Here is a 14,250-nt window from a genome sequence, read left to right on the forward strand (position 1 = left end):
TGACCCGGGTTCGGTTCTGTTTACTGCCACAGTCTCACAGCTCCAGTGTCCTGGCTTCGGTTCTGTTTACTGCCACAGTCTCACAGCTCCAGTGTCCCGGGTTCAGTTCTGTTTACTGCCACAGTCTCACAGCTCCAGTGTCCTGGGTTCGGTTCTGGGGACTGCCACAGTCTCACAGCTCCAGTGACCCGGGTTCGGTTCTGTTTACTGCCACAGTCTCACAGCTCCAGTGTCCTGGGTTGGGTTCTGTTTACTGCCACAGTCTCACAGCTCCAGTGTCCCGGGTTCAGTTCTGTTTACTGCCACAGTCTCACAGCTCCAGTGACCTGGGTTCAGTTCTGTTTACTGCCACAGTCTCACAGCTCCAGTGTCCCGGGTTCGGTTCTGTTTACTGCCACAGTCTCACAGCTCCAGTGACCCGGGTTCGGTTCTGTTTAGTGTCACAGTCTCACAGCTCCAGTGACCCGGGTTGGGTTCTGTTTACTGCCACAGTCTCACAGCTCCAGTGACCTGGGTTTGGTTCTGTTTACTGCCACAGTCTCACAGCTCCAGTGACCCGGGTTCGGTTCTGTTTACTGCCACAGTCTCACAGCTCCGGTGACCCGGGTTCGGTTCTGTTTACTGCCACAGTCTCACAGCTCCAGTGTCCTGGGTTCGGTTCTGTTTACTGCCACAGTCTCACAGCTCCAGTGTCCCGGGTTCAGTTCTGTTTACTGCCACAGTCTCACAGCTCCAGTGTCCCGGGTTCGGTTCTGTTTACTGCCACAGTCTCACAGCTTCAGTGACCTGGGTTCGGTTCTGTTTACTGCCACAGTCTCACAGCTCCAGTGACCTGGGTTCGGTTCTGTTTACTGCCACAGTCTCACAGCTCCAGTGACCTGGGTTCGGTTCTGTTTACTGCCACAGTCTCACAGCTCCAGTGACCTGGGTTCGGTTCTGTTTACTGCCACAGTCTCACAGCTCCAGTGACCTGGGTTCGGTTCTGTTTACTGCCACAGCCTCACAGCTCCAGTGACCTGGGTTCAGTTCTGTTCACTGCCACAGTCTCACAGCTCCATTGACCCGGGTTCGGTTCTGTTTACTGCCACAGTCTCACAGCTCCAGTGTCCTGGGTTCGGTTCTGTTTACTGCCACAGTCTCACAGCTCCAGTGTCCCGGGTTCAGTTCTGTTTACTGCCACAGCCTCACAGCTCCAGTGTCCTGGGTTCGGTTCTGGGGACTGCCACAGTCTCACAGCTCCAGTGACCCGGGTTCGGTTCTGTTTACTGCCACAGTCTCACAGCTCCAGTGTCCTGGGTTCGGTTCTGTTTACTGCCACAGTCTCACAGCTCCAGTGTCCCGGGTTCAGTTCTGTTTACTGCCACAGTCTCACAGCTCCAGTGACCTGGGTTCAGTTCTGTTTACTGCCACAGTCTCACAGCTCCAGTGTCCCGGGTTCGGTTCTGTTTACTGCCACAGTCTCACAGCTCCAGTGACCCGGGTTCGGTTCTGTTTAGTGTCACAGTCTCACAGCTCCAGTGTCCCGGGTTCGGTTCTGTTTACTGCCACAGTCTCACAGCTCCAGTGACCCGGGTTCGGTTCTGTTTACTGCCACAGTCTCACAGCTCCGGTGACCCGGGTTCGGTTCTGTTTACTGCCACAGTCTCACAGCTCCAGTGTCCTGGGTTCGGTTCTGTTTACTGCCACAGTCTCACAGCTCCAGTGACCCGGGTTCGGTTCTGTTTACTGCCACAGTCTCACAGCTCCAGTGACATGGGTTCGGTTCTGTTTACTGCCACAGCCTCACAGCTCCAGTGACATGGGTTCGGTTCTGTTTACTGCCACAGTCTCACAGCTCCAGTGACCTGGGTTCGCTTCTGTTTACTGCCACAGCCTCACAGCTCCAGTGACCCGGGTACGGTTCTGTTTACTGCCACAGCCTCACAGCTCCAGTGACCCGGGTTCGGTTCTGTTTACTGCCACAGTGTCACAGCTCCAGTGTCCTGGGTTCGGTTCTGTTTACTGCCACAGTCTCACAGCTCCAGTGACCCGGGTTCGGTTCTGTTTACTGCCACAGTCTCACAGCTCCAGTGTCCTGGGTTCGGTTCTGTTTACTGCCACAGTCTCACAGCTCCAGTGTCCTGGGTTCGGTTCTGTTTACTGCCATAGCCTCACAGCTCCAGTGACCTGGGTTCGGTTCTGTTTACTGCCACAGTCTCACAGCTCCAGTGACATGGGTTTGGTTCTGTTTACTGCCACAGTCTCACAGCTCCAGTGACATGGGTTTGGTTCTGTTTACTGCCACAGTCTCACAGCTCCAGTGACATGGGTTTGGTTCTTTTTACTGCCACAGTCTCACAGCTCCAGTGACCTGGGTTCGGTTCTGTTTACTGCCACAGCCTCACAGCTCCAGTGACCTGGGTTCAGTTCTGTTTACTGCCACAGTCTCACAGCTCCAGTGACCCGGGTTCGGTTCTGTTTAGTGTCACAGTCTCACAGCTCCAGTGACCCGGGTTCGGTTCTGTTTACTGCCACAGTCTCACAGCTCCAGTGACCCGGGTTCGGTTCTGTTTACTGCCACACTCTCACAGCTCCAGTGACCTGGGTTCGGTTCTGTTTACTGCCACAGTCTCACAGCTCCAGTGACCCGGGTTCGGTTCTGTTTACTGCCACAGTCTCACAGCTCCAGTGACATGGGTTCGGTTCTGTTTACTGCCACAGCCTCACAGCTCCAGTGACCTGGGTTCGGTTCTGTTTACTGCCACAGCCTCACAGCTCCAGTGACCCGGGTTCGGTTCTGTTTACTGCCACAGCCTCACAGCTCCAGTGACCCGGGTTCGGTTCTGTTTACTGCCACAGTCTCACAGCTCCAGTGACCTGGGTTCGGTTCTGTTTACTGCCACAGTCTCACAGCTCCAGTGACCCGGGTTCGGTTCTGTTTACTGCCACAGTCTCACAGCTCCAGTGACCTGGGTTCGGTTCTGTTTACTGCCACAGTCTCACAGCTCCAGTGTCCCGGGTTCGGTTCTGCGTACTGCCACAGTCTCACAGCTCCAGTGACCTGGGTTCAGTTCTGCGTACTGCCACAGTCTCACAGCTCCAGTGTCCCGGGTTCAGTTCTGTTTACTGCCACAGTCTCACAGCTCCAGTGTCCCGGGTTCGGTTCTGTTTACTGCCACAGTCTCACAGCTCCAGTGTCCTGGGTTCGGTTCTGGGGACTGCCACAGTCTCACAGCTCCAGTGACCCGGGTTCGGTTCTGTTTACTGCCACAGTCTCACAGCTCCAGTGACCTGGGTTCGGTTCTGTTTACTGCCACAGTCTCACAGCTCCAGTGTCCCGGGTTCAGTTCTGTTTACTGCCACAGTCTCACAGCTCCAGTGACCCGGGTTCGGTTCTGTTTACTGCCACAGTCTCACAGCTCCAGTGTCCCGGGTTCGGTTCTGTTTACTGCCACAGTCTCACAGCTCCAGTGACCCGGGTTCGGTTCTGTTTACTGCCACAGTCTCACAGCTCCAGTGACATGGGTTCGGTTCTGTTTACTGCCACAGCCTCACAGCTCCAGTGACATGGGTTCGGTTCTGTTTACTGCCACAGTCTCACAGCTCCAGTGACCTGGGTTCGCTTCTGTTTACTGCCACAGCCTCACAGCTCCAGTGACCCGGGTACGGTTCTGTTTACTGCCACAGCCTCACAGCTCCAGTGACCCGGGTTCGGTTCTGTTTACTGCCACAGTGTCACAGCTCCAGTGTCCTGGGTTCGGTTCTGTTTACTGCCACAGTCTCACAGCTCCAGTGACCCGGGTTCGGTTCTGTTTACTGCCACAGTCTCACAGCTCCAGTGTCCTGGGTTCGGTTCTGTTTACTGCCACAGTCTCACAGCTCCAGTGTCCTGGGTTCGGTTCTGTTTACTGCCATAGCCTCACAGCTCCAGTGACCTGGGTTCGGTTCTGTTTACTGCCACAGTCTCACAGCTCCAGTGACATGGGTTTGGTTCTGTTTACTGCCACAGTCTCACAGCTCCAGTGACATGGGTTTCGTTCTGTTTACTGCCACAGTCTCACAGCTCCAGTGACATGGGTTTGGTTCTTTTTACTGCCACAGTCTCACAGCTCCAGTGACCTGGGTTCGGTTCTGTTTACTGCCACAGCCTCACAGCTCCAGTGACCTGGGTTCAGTTCTGTTTACTGCCACAGTCTCACAGCTCCAGTGACCCGGGTTCGGTTCTGTTTAGTGTCACAGTCTCACAGCTCCAGTGACCCGGGTTCGGTTCTGTTTACTGCCACAGTCTCACAGCTCCAGTGACCCGGGTTCGGTTCTGTTTACTGCCACACTCTCACAGCTCCAGTGACCTGGGTTCGGTTCTGTTTACTGCCACAGTCTCACAGCTCCAGTGACCCGGGTTCGGTTCTGTTTACTGCCACAGTCTCACAGCTCCAGTGACATGGGTTCGGTTCTGTTTACTGCCACAGCCTCACAGCTCCAGTGACCTGGGTTCGGTTCTGTTTACTGCCACAGCCTCACAGCTCCAGTGACCCGGGTTCGGTTCTGTTTACTGCCACAGCCTCACAGCTCCAGTGACCCGGGTTCGGTTCTGTTTACTGCCACAGTCTCACAGCTCCAGTGACCTGTGTTCGGTTCTGTTTACTGCCACAGTCTCACAGCTCCAGTGACCCGGGTTCGGTTCTGTTTACTGCCACAGTCTCACAGCTCCAGTGACCTGGGTTCGGTTCTGTTTACTGCCACAGTCTCACAGCTCCAGTGTCCCGGGTTCGGTTCTGCGTACTGCCACAGTCTCACAGCTCCAGTGACCTGGGTTCAGTTCTGCGTACTGCCACAGTCTCACAGCTCCAGTGTCCCGGGTTCAGTTCTGTTTACTGCCACAGTCTCACAGCTCCAGTGTCCCGGGTTCGGTTCTGTTTACTGCCACAGTCTCACAGCTCCAGTGTCCCGGGTTTGGTTCTGTTTACTGCTACAGTCTCACAGCTCCAGTGACCTGGGTTCAGTTCTGTTTACTGCCACAGTCTCACAGCTCCAGTGACCTGGGTTCAGTTCTGTTTACTGCCACAGTCTCACAGCTCCAGTGACCTGGGTTCAGTTCTGTTTACTGCCACAGTCTCACAGCTCCAGTGACCCGGGTTCAGTTCTGTTTACTGCCACAGTCTCACAGCACCTGTGTCCCGGGTTCGGTTCTGTTTACTGCCACAGTCTCACAGCTCCAGTGACCCGGGTTCAGTTCTGTTTACTGCCACAGTCTCACAGCTCCAGTGTCCCGGGTTCGGTTCTGTTTACTGCCACAGTCTCACAGCTCCAGTGACCTGGGTTCAGTTCTGTTTACTGCCACAGTCTCACAGCTCCATTGACCCGGGTTTGGTTCTGTTTACTGCCACAGCCTCACAGCTCCAGTGACCTGGGTTCGGTTCTGTTTACTGCCACAGTCTCACAGCTCCAGTGTCCCGGGTTCAGTTCTGTTTACTGCCACAGTCTCACAGCTCCAGTGACCCGGGTTCAGTTCTGTTTACTGCCACAGTCTCACAGCTCCAGTGACCTGGGTTCGGTTCTGTTTACTGCCACAGTCTCACAGCTCCAGTGACCCGGGTTCGGTTCTGTTTACTGCCACAGTCTCACAGCTCCAGTGTCCCGGGTTCAGTTCTGTTTACTGCCACAGTCTCACAGCTCCAGTGACCCGGGTTCAGTTCTGTTTACTGCCACAGTCTCACAGCTCCAGTGACCCGGGTTCGGTTCTGTTTACTGCCACAGTCTCACAGCTCCGGTGACCCGGGTTCGGTTCTGTTTACTGCCACAGTCTCACAGCTCCAGTGTCCTGGGTTCGGTTCTGTTCACTGCCACAGCCTCACAGCTCCAGTGACCCGGGTTCGGTTCTGTTTACTGCCACAGTCTCACAGCTCCAGTGACATGGGTTCGGTACCGTTTACTGCCACAGTCTCACAGCTCCAGTGACCCGGGTTCGTTTCTGTTTACTGCCACAGTCTCACAGCTCCGGTGACCCGGGTTCGGTTCTGTTTACTGCCACAGTCTCACAGCTCCGGTGACCCGGGTTCGGTTCTGTTTACTGCCACAGTCTCACAGCTCCAGTAACCCGGGTTCGGTTCTGTTTACTGCCACAGTCTCACAGCTCCAGTGACCTGGGTTCAGTTCTCTTTACTGCCACAGTCTCACAGCTCCAGTGTCCCGGGTTCGGTTCTGTTTACTGCCACAGTCTCACAGCTCCAGTGACCTGGGTTCGGTTCTGTTTACTGCCACAGTCTCACAGCTCCAGTGACCCGGGTTCGGTTCTGTTTACTGCCACAGTCTCACAGCTCCAGTGTCCCGGGTTCGGTTCTGTTTACTGCCACAGTCTCACAGCTCCAGTGACCTGGGTTCAGTTCTGTTTACTGCCACAGTCTCACAGCTCCAGTGACCCGGGTTCAGTTCTGTTTACTGCCACAGTCTCACAGCTCCAGTGTCCCGGGTTCGGTTCTGTTTACTGCCACAGTCTCACAGCTCCAGTGACCTGGGTTCGGTTCTGTTTACTGCCACAGTCTCACAGCTCCAGTGACCTGGGTTCGGTTCTGTTTACTGCCACAGTCTCACAGCTCCAGTGACCCGGGTTCAGTTCTGTTTACTGCCACAGTCTCACAGCTCCAGTGACCTGGGTTCGGTTCTGTTTACTGCCACAGTCTCACAGCTCCAGTGACCTGGGTTCGGTTCTGTTTACTGCCACAGTCTCACAGCTCCAGTGACCCGGGTTCGGTTCTGTTTACTGCCACAGTCTCACAGCTCCAGTGACCTGTGTTCGGTTCTGTTTACTGCCACAGTCTCACAGCTCCAGTGACCTGGGTTCGGTTCTGTTTACTGCCACAGTCTCACAGCTCCAGTGTCCCGGGTTCGGTTCTGTTTACTGCCACAGTCTCACAGCTCCAGTGACCTGGGTTCGGTTCTATTTACTGCCACAGCCTCACAGCTCCATTGACCTGGGTTCGGTTCTGTTTACTGCCACAGTCTCACAGCTCCAGTGACCTGGGTTCGGTTCTGTTTACTGCCACAGTCTCACAGCTCCAGTGTCCCGGGTTCGGTTCTGTTTACTGCCACAGTCTCACAGCTCCAGTGACCTGGGTTCAGTTCTGTTTACTGCCACAGTCTCACAGCTCCAGTGACCCGGGTTCAGTTCTGTTTACTGCCACAGTCTCACAGCACCAGTGTCCCGGGTTCGGTTCTGTTTACTGCCACAGTCTCACAGCTCCAGTGACCCGGGTTCAGTTCTGTTTACTGCCACAGTCTCACAGCTCCAGTGTCCCGGGTTCGGTTCTGTTTACTGCCACAGTCTCACTGCTCCAGTGACCTGTGTTCGGTTCTGTTTACTGCCACAGTCTCACAGCTCCATTGACCCGGGTTCGGTTCTGTTTACTGCCACAGTCTCACAGCTCCAGTGTCCTGGGTTCGGTTCTGTTTACTGCCACAGTCTCACAGCTCCAGTGTCCCGGGTTCAGTTCTGTTTACTGCCACAGTCTCACAGCTCCAGTGTCCTGGGTTCGGTTCTGGGGACTGCCACAGTCTCACAGCTCCAGTGACCCGGGTTCGGTTCTGTTTACTGCCACAGTCTCACAGCTCCAGTGTCCCGGGTTCAGTTCTGTTTACTGCCACAGTCTCACAGCTCCAGTGACCCGGGTTCGGTTCTGTTTACTGCCACAGTCTCACAGCTCCAGTGTCCCGGGTTCGGTTCCGTTTACTGCCACAGTCTCACAGCTCCAGTGACCCGGGTTCGGTTCTGTTTACTGCCACAGTCTCACAGCTCCAGTGTCCTGGGTTCGGTTCTGTTTACTGCCACAGCCTCACAGCTCCAGTGTCCCGGGTTCGGTTCTGTTTACTGCCACAGTCTCACAGCTTCAGTGACCTGGGTTCGGTTCTGTTTACTGCCACAGTCTCACAGCTCCAGTGACCTGGGTTCGGTTCTGTTTACTGCCACAGTCTCACAGCTCCAGTGACCTGGGTTCGGTTCTGTTTACTGCCACAGTCTCACAGCTCCAGTGTCCCGGGTTCGGTTCTGTTTACTGCCACAGTCTCACAGCTCCAGTGACCCGGGTTCAGTTCTGTTTACTGCCACAGTCTCACAGCTCCAGTGTCCCGGGTTCGGTTCTGTTTACTGCCACAGTCTCACAGCTCCAGTGACCCGGGTTCGGTTCTGTTTACTGCCACAGTCTCACAGCTCCAGTGACCTGGGTTCGGTTCTGTTTACTGCCACAGCCTCACAGCTCCAGTGACCTGGGTTCAGTTCTGTTCACTGCCACAGTCTCACAGCTCCATTGACCCGGGTTCGGTTCTGTTTACTGCCACAGTCTCACAGCTCCAGTGTCCTGGGTTCGGTTCTGTTTACTGCCACAGTCTCACAGCTCCAGTGTCCCGGGTTCAGTTCTGTTTACTGCCACAGTCTCACAGCTCCAGTGTCCTGGGTTCGGTTCTGGGGACTGCCACAGTCTCACAGCTCCAGTGACCCGGGTTCGGTTCTGTTTACTGCCACAGTCTCACAGCTCCAGTGTCCCGGGTTCAGTTCTGTTTACTGCCACAGTCTCACAGCTCCAGTGACCCGGGTTCGGTTCTGTTTACTGCCACAGTCTCACAGCTCCAGTGTCCCGGGTTCGGTTCTGTTTACTGCCACAGTCTCACAGCTCCAGTGACCCGGGTTCGGTTCTGTTTACTGCCACAGTCTCACAGCTCCAGTGTCCTGGGTTCGGTTCTGTTTACTGCCACAGCCTCACAGCTCCAGAGTCCCGGGTTCGGTTCTGTTTATTGCCACAGTCTCACAGCTCCAGTGACCTGGGTTTGGTTCTGTTTACTGCCACAGTCTCACAGCTCCAGTGACCCGGGTTCGGTTCTGTTTACTGCCACAGTCTCACAGCTCCAGTGTCCCGGGTTCAGTTCTGTTTACTGCCACAGTCTCACAGCTCCAGTGTCCCGGGTTCGGTTCTGTTTACTGCCACAGTCTCACAGCTCCAGTGACCCGGTTTCGGTTCTGTTTACTGCCACAGTCTCACAGCTCCAGTGTCCTGGGTTCGGTTCTGTTTACTGCCACAGCCTCACAGCTCCAGTGTCCTGGGTTCAGTTCTGTTTACTGCCACAGTCTCACAGCTCCAGTGACCCGGGTTCGGTTCTGTTTACTGCCACAGTCTCACAGCTCCAGTGACATGGGTTCGGTTCTGTTTACTGCCACAGTCTCACAGCTCCAGTGACCCGGGTTCGGTTCTGTTTACTGCCACAGTCTCACAGCTCCAGTGACATGGGTTCGGTTCTGTTTACTGCCACAGTCTCACAGCTCCAGTGACCCGGGTTCAGTTCTGTTTACTACCACAGTCTCACAGCTCCAGTGACCCGGGTTCTGTACTGTTTACTGCCACAGTCTCACAGCTCCAGTGACCTGGGTTCGGTTCTGTTTACTGCCACAGTCTCACAGCTCCAGTGACCCGGGTTCGGTTCTGTTTACTGCCACAGCCTCACAGCTCCAGTGACCCAGGTTCGGTTCTGTTTACTGCCACAGCCTCACAGCTCCAGTGTCCCGGGTTCGGTTCTGTTTACTGCCACAGTCTCACAGCTCCAGTGACCTGGGTTCGGTTCTGTTTACTGCCACAGTCTCACAGCTCCAGTGACCCGGGTTCGGTTCTGTTTACTGCCACAGCCTCACAGCTCCAGTGACCCAGGTTCGGTTCTGTTTACTGCCACAGCCTCACAGCTCCAGTGTCCCGGGTTCGGTTCTGTTTACTGCCACAGTCTCACAGCTCCAGTGACCTGGGTTCGGTTCTGTTTACTGCCACAGTCTCACAGCTCCAGTGACCCGGGTTCGGTTCTGTTTACTGCCACAGCCTCACAGCTCCAGTGACCCAGGTTCGGTTCTGTTTACTGCCACAGCCTCACAGCTCCAGTGTCCCGGGTTCGGTTCTGTTTACTGCCACAGCCTCACAGCTCCAGTGACCCAGGTTCGGTTCTGTTTACTGCCACAGCCTCACAGCTCCAGTGTCCCGGGTTCGGTTCTGTTTACTGCCACAGTCTCACAGCTCCAGTGACCTGGGTTCAGTTCTGTTTACTGCCACAGTCTCACAGCTCCAGTGACCTGGGTTTGGTTCTGTTTACTGCCACAGCCTCACAGCTCCAGTGACCTGGGTTCGGTTCTGTTTACTGCCACAGTCTCACAGCTCCAGTGACACGGGTTCGGTTCTGTTTACTGCCACAGTCTCACAGCTCCAGTGTCCCGGGTTCGGTTCTGCGTACTGCCACAGTCTCACAGCTCCAGTGACCTGGGTTCGGTTCTGTTTACTGCCACAGTCTCACAGCTCCAGTGACCTGGGTTCGGTTCTGTTTACTGCCACAGTCTCACAGCTCCAGTGACCTGGGTTCAGTTCTGTTTACTGCCACAGTCTCACAGCTCCAGTGTCCCGGGTTCGGTTCTGTTTACTGCCACAGTCTCACAGCTCCAGTGTCCCGGGTTCGGTTCTGTTTACTGCCACAGTCTCACTGCTCCAGTGTCCCAGGTTCAGTTCTGTTTACTGCCACAGTCTCACAGCTCCAGTGACCTGGGTTCGGTTCTGTTTACTGCCACAGTCTCACTGCTTCAGTGACCTGGGTTCGGTTCTGTTTACTGCCACAGTCTCACAGCTCCAGTGTCCCGGGTTCGGTTCTGTTTACTGCCACAGTCTCACTGCTCCAGTGTCCCGGGTTCAGTTCTGTTTACTGCCACAGTCTCACAGCTCCAGTGACCTGGGTTCGGTTCTGTTTACTGCCACAGTCTCACAGCTTCAGTGACCTGGGTTCGGTTCTGTTTACTGCCACAGTCTCACAGCTCCAGTGACCCGGGTTCGGTTCTGTTTACTGCCACAGTCTCACAGCTCCAGTGTCCCGGGTTCGGTTCTGTTTCCTGCCGCAACCTCACAGCTCCAGTGACCTGGGTTCGGTTCTGTTTACTGCCACAGTCTCACAGCTCCAGTGTCCCGGTTCGGTTCTGTTTACTGCCACAGTCTCACAGCTCCAGTGTCCCGGGTTCAGTTCTGTTTACTGCCACAGTCTCACAGCTCCAGTGTCCCGGGTTCGGTTCTGTTTACTGCCACAGACTCACAGCTCCAGTGTCCCGGGTTCGGTTCTGTTTACTGCCGCAACCTCACAGCTCCAGTGACCTGGGTTCGGTTCTGTTTACTGCCACAGTCTCACAGCTCCAGTGTCCCGGGTTCAGTTCTGTTTACTGCCACAGTCTCACAGCTCCAGTGTCCCGGGTTCGGTTCTGTTTACTGCCACAGTCTCACAGCTCCAGTGTCCCGGGTTCGGTTCTGTTTACTGCCACAGTCTCACAGCTCCAGTGTCCCGGGTTCTGTTCTGTTTACTGCCACAGTCTCACAGCTCCAGTGTCTCGGGTTCGGTTCTGTTTACTGCCACAGTCTCACAGCTCCCGTGACCCGGGTTCAGTTCTGTTTACTGCCACAGTCTCACAGCTCCAGTGTCCTGGGTTCGTTTCTGTTTACTGCCACATTCTCACAGCTCCAGTGTCCCGGGTTCAGTTCTGTTTACTGCCACAGTCTCACAGCTCCAGTGTCCCGGGTTCGGTTCTGTTTACTGCCACAGTCTCACAGCTCCAGTGTCCTGGGTTCGGTTCTGGGGACTGCCACAGTCTCACAGCTCCAGTGACCCGGGTTCGGTTCTGTTTACTGCCACAGTCTCACAGCTCCAGTGTCCCGGGTTCGGTTCTGTTTACTGCCACAGTCTCACAGCTCCAGTGACCCGGGTTCGGTTCTGTTTACTGCCACAGTCTCACAGCTCCAGTGTCCCGGGTTCGGTTCTGTTTACTGCCACAGTCTCACAGCTCCAGTGTCCTGGGTTCGGTTCTATTTACTGCCACAGCCTCACAGCTCCAGTGACCCGGGTTCGGTTCTGTTTACTGCCACAGTCTCACAGCTCCAGTGACCCGGGTTCGGTTCTGTTTACTGCCACAGACTCACAGCTCCAGTGTCCCGGGTTCGGTTCTGTTTACTGCCACAGTCTCACAGCTCCAGTGACCCGGGTTCGGTTCTGTTTACTGCCACAGTCTCACAGCTCCAGTGTCCCGGGTTCGGTTCTGTTTACTGCCACAGTCTCACAGCTCCAGTGTCCCGGGTTCGGTTCTGTTTACTGCCACAGTCTCACAGCTCCAGTGACCCGGGTTCAGTTCTGTTTACTGCCACAGTCTCACAGCTCCAGTGTCCCGGGTTCGGTTCTGTTTACTGTCACAGTCTCACAGCTCCAGTGACCCGGGTTCAGTTCTGTTTACTGCCACAGTCTCACAGCTCCAGTGTCCCGGGTTCGGTTCTGTTTACTGCCACAGTCTCACAGCTCCAGTGACCTGTGTTCGGTTCTGTTCACTGCCACAGTCTCACAGCTCCAGTGACCTGGGTTCGGTTCTGTTTACTGCCACAGTCTCACAGCTCCAGTGACCTGGGTTCAGTTCTGTTTACTGCCACAGTCTCACAGCTCCAGTGACCTGGGTTCGGTTCTGTTTACTGCCACAGCCTCACAGCTTCAGTGACCTGGGTTCGGTTCTGTTTACTGCCACAGTCTCACAGCTCCAGTGTCCCGGGTTCGGTTCTGTTTACTGCCACAGTCTCACAGCTCCAGTGACCCGGGTTCAGTCCTGTTTACTGCCACAGTCTCACAGCTCCAGTGTCCCGGGTTCGGTTCTGTTTACTGCCGCAACCTCACAGCTCCACTGACCTGGGTTCGGTTCTGTTTACTGCCGCAACCTCACAGCTCTAGTGTCCCGGGTTCAGTTCTGTTTACTGCCACAGTCTCACAGCTCCAGTGACCCGGGTTCGGTTCTGTTTACTGCCACAGCCTCACAGCTCCAGTGACCTGGGTTCGGTTCTGTTTACTGCCACAGTCTCACAGCTCCAGTGTCGCGGGTTCAGTTCTGTTTACTGCCACAGTCTCACAGCTCCAGTGTCCCGGGTTCGGTTCTGTTTACTGCCACAGTCTCACAGCTCCAGTGTCCCGGGTTCGGTTCTGTTTACTGCCACAGTCTCACAGCTCCAGTGACCCGGGTTCAGTTCTGTTTACTGCCACAGTCTCACAGCTCCAGTGTCCCGGGTTCGGTTCTGTTTACTGCCACAGTCTCACAGCTCCAGTGTCCCGGGTTCGGTTCTGTTTACTGCCACAGTCTCACAGCTCCAGTGACCTGGGTTCGGTTCTGTTTACTGCCACAGTCTCACAGCTCCAGTGTCCCGGGTTCAGTTCTGTTTACTGCCACAGTCTCACAGCTCCAGTGTCCCGGGTTCGGTTCTGTTTACTGCCACAGTCTCACAGCTCCAGTGACCCGGGTTCGGTTCTGTTTACTGCCACAGCCTCACAGCTCCAGTGACCTGGGTTCGGTTCTGTTTACTGCCACAGTCTCACAGCTCCAGTGTCCCGGGTTCAGTTCTGTTTACTGCCACAGTCTCACAGCTCCAGTGTCCCGGGTTCGGTTCTGTTTACTGCCACAGTCTCACAGCTCCAGTGTCCCGGGTTCGGTTCTGTTTACTGCCACAGTCTCACAGCTCCAGTGACCCGGGTTCAGTTCTGTTTACTGCCACAGTCTCACAGCTCCAGTGTCCCGGGTTCGGTTCTGTTTACTGCCACAGTCTCACAGCTCCAGTGTCCCGGGTTCGGTTCTGTTTACTGCCACAGTCTCACAGCTCCAGTGACCTGGGTTCGGTTCTGTTTACTGCCACAGTCTCACAGCTCCAGTGTCCCGGGTTCAGTTCTGATACTGCCACAGTCTCACAGCTCCAGTGACCTGGGTTCGGTTCTGTTTACTGCCGCAACCTCACAGCTCCAGTGACCTGGGTTCGGTTCTGTTTACTGCCACAGTCTCACAGCTCCAGTGTCCCGGTTCGGTTCTGTTTACTGCCACAGTCTCACAGCTCCAGTGTCCCGGGTTCAGTTCTGTTTACTGCCACAGTCTCACAGCTCCAGTGTCCCAGGTTCGGTTCTGTTTACTGCCACAGTCTCACAGCTCCAGTGTCCCGGGTTCGGTTCTGTTTACTGCCGCAACCTCACAGCTCCAGTGACCTGGGTTCGGTTCTGTTTACTGCCACAGTCTCACAGCTCCAGTGTCCCGGGTTCAGTTCTGTTTACTGCCACAGTCTCACAGCTCCAGTGTCCCGGGTTCGGTTCTGTTTACTGCCACAGTCTCACAGCTCCAGTGTCCCGGGTTCGGTTCTGTTTACTGCCACAGTCTCACAGCTCCAGTGTCCCGGGTTCTGTTCTGTTTACTGCCACAGTCTCACA

Source organism: Heterodontus francisci, unplaced genomic scaffold (assembly GCF_036365525.1).
Source record: "Heterodontus francisci isolate sHetFra1 unplaced genomic scaffold, sHetFra1.hap1 HAP1_SCAFFOLD_87, whole genome shotgun sequence".
In the NCBI taxonomy this organism is placed as follows: Eukaryota; Metazoa; Chordata; class Chondrichthyes; order Heterodontiformes; family Heterodontidae; genus Heterodontus; species Heterodontus francisci.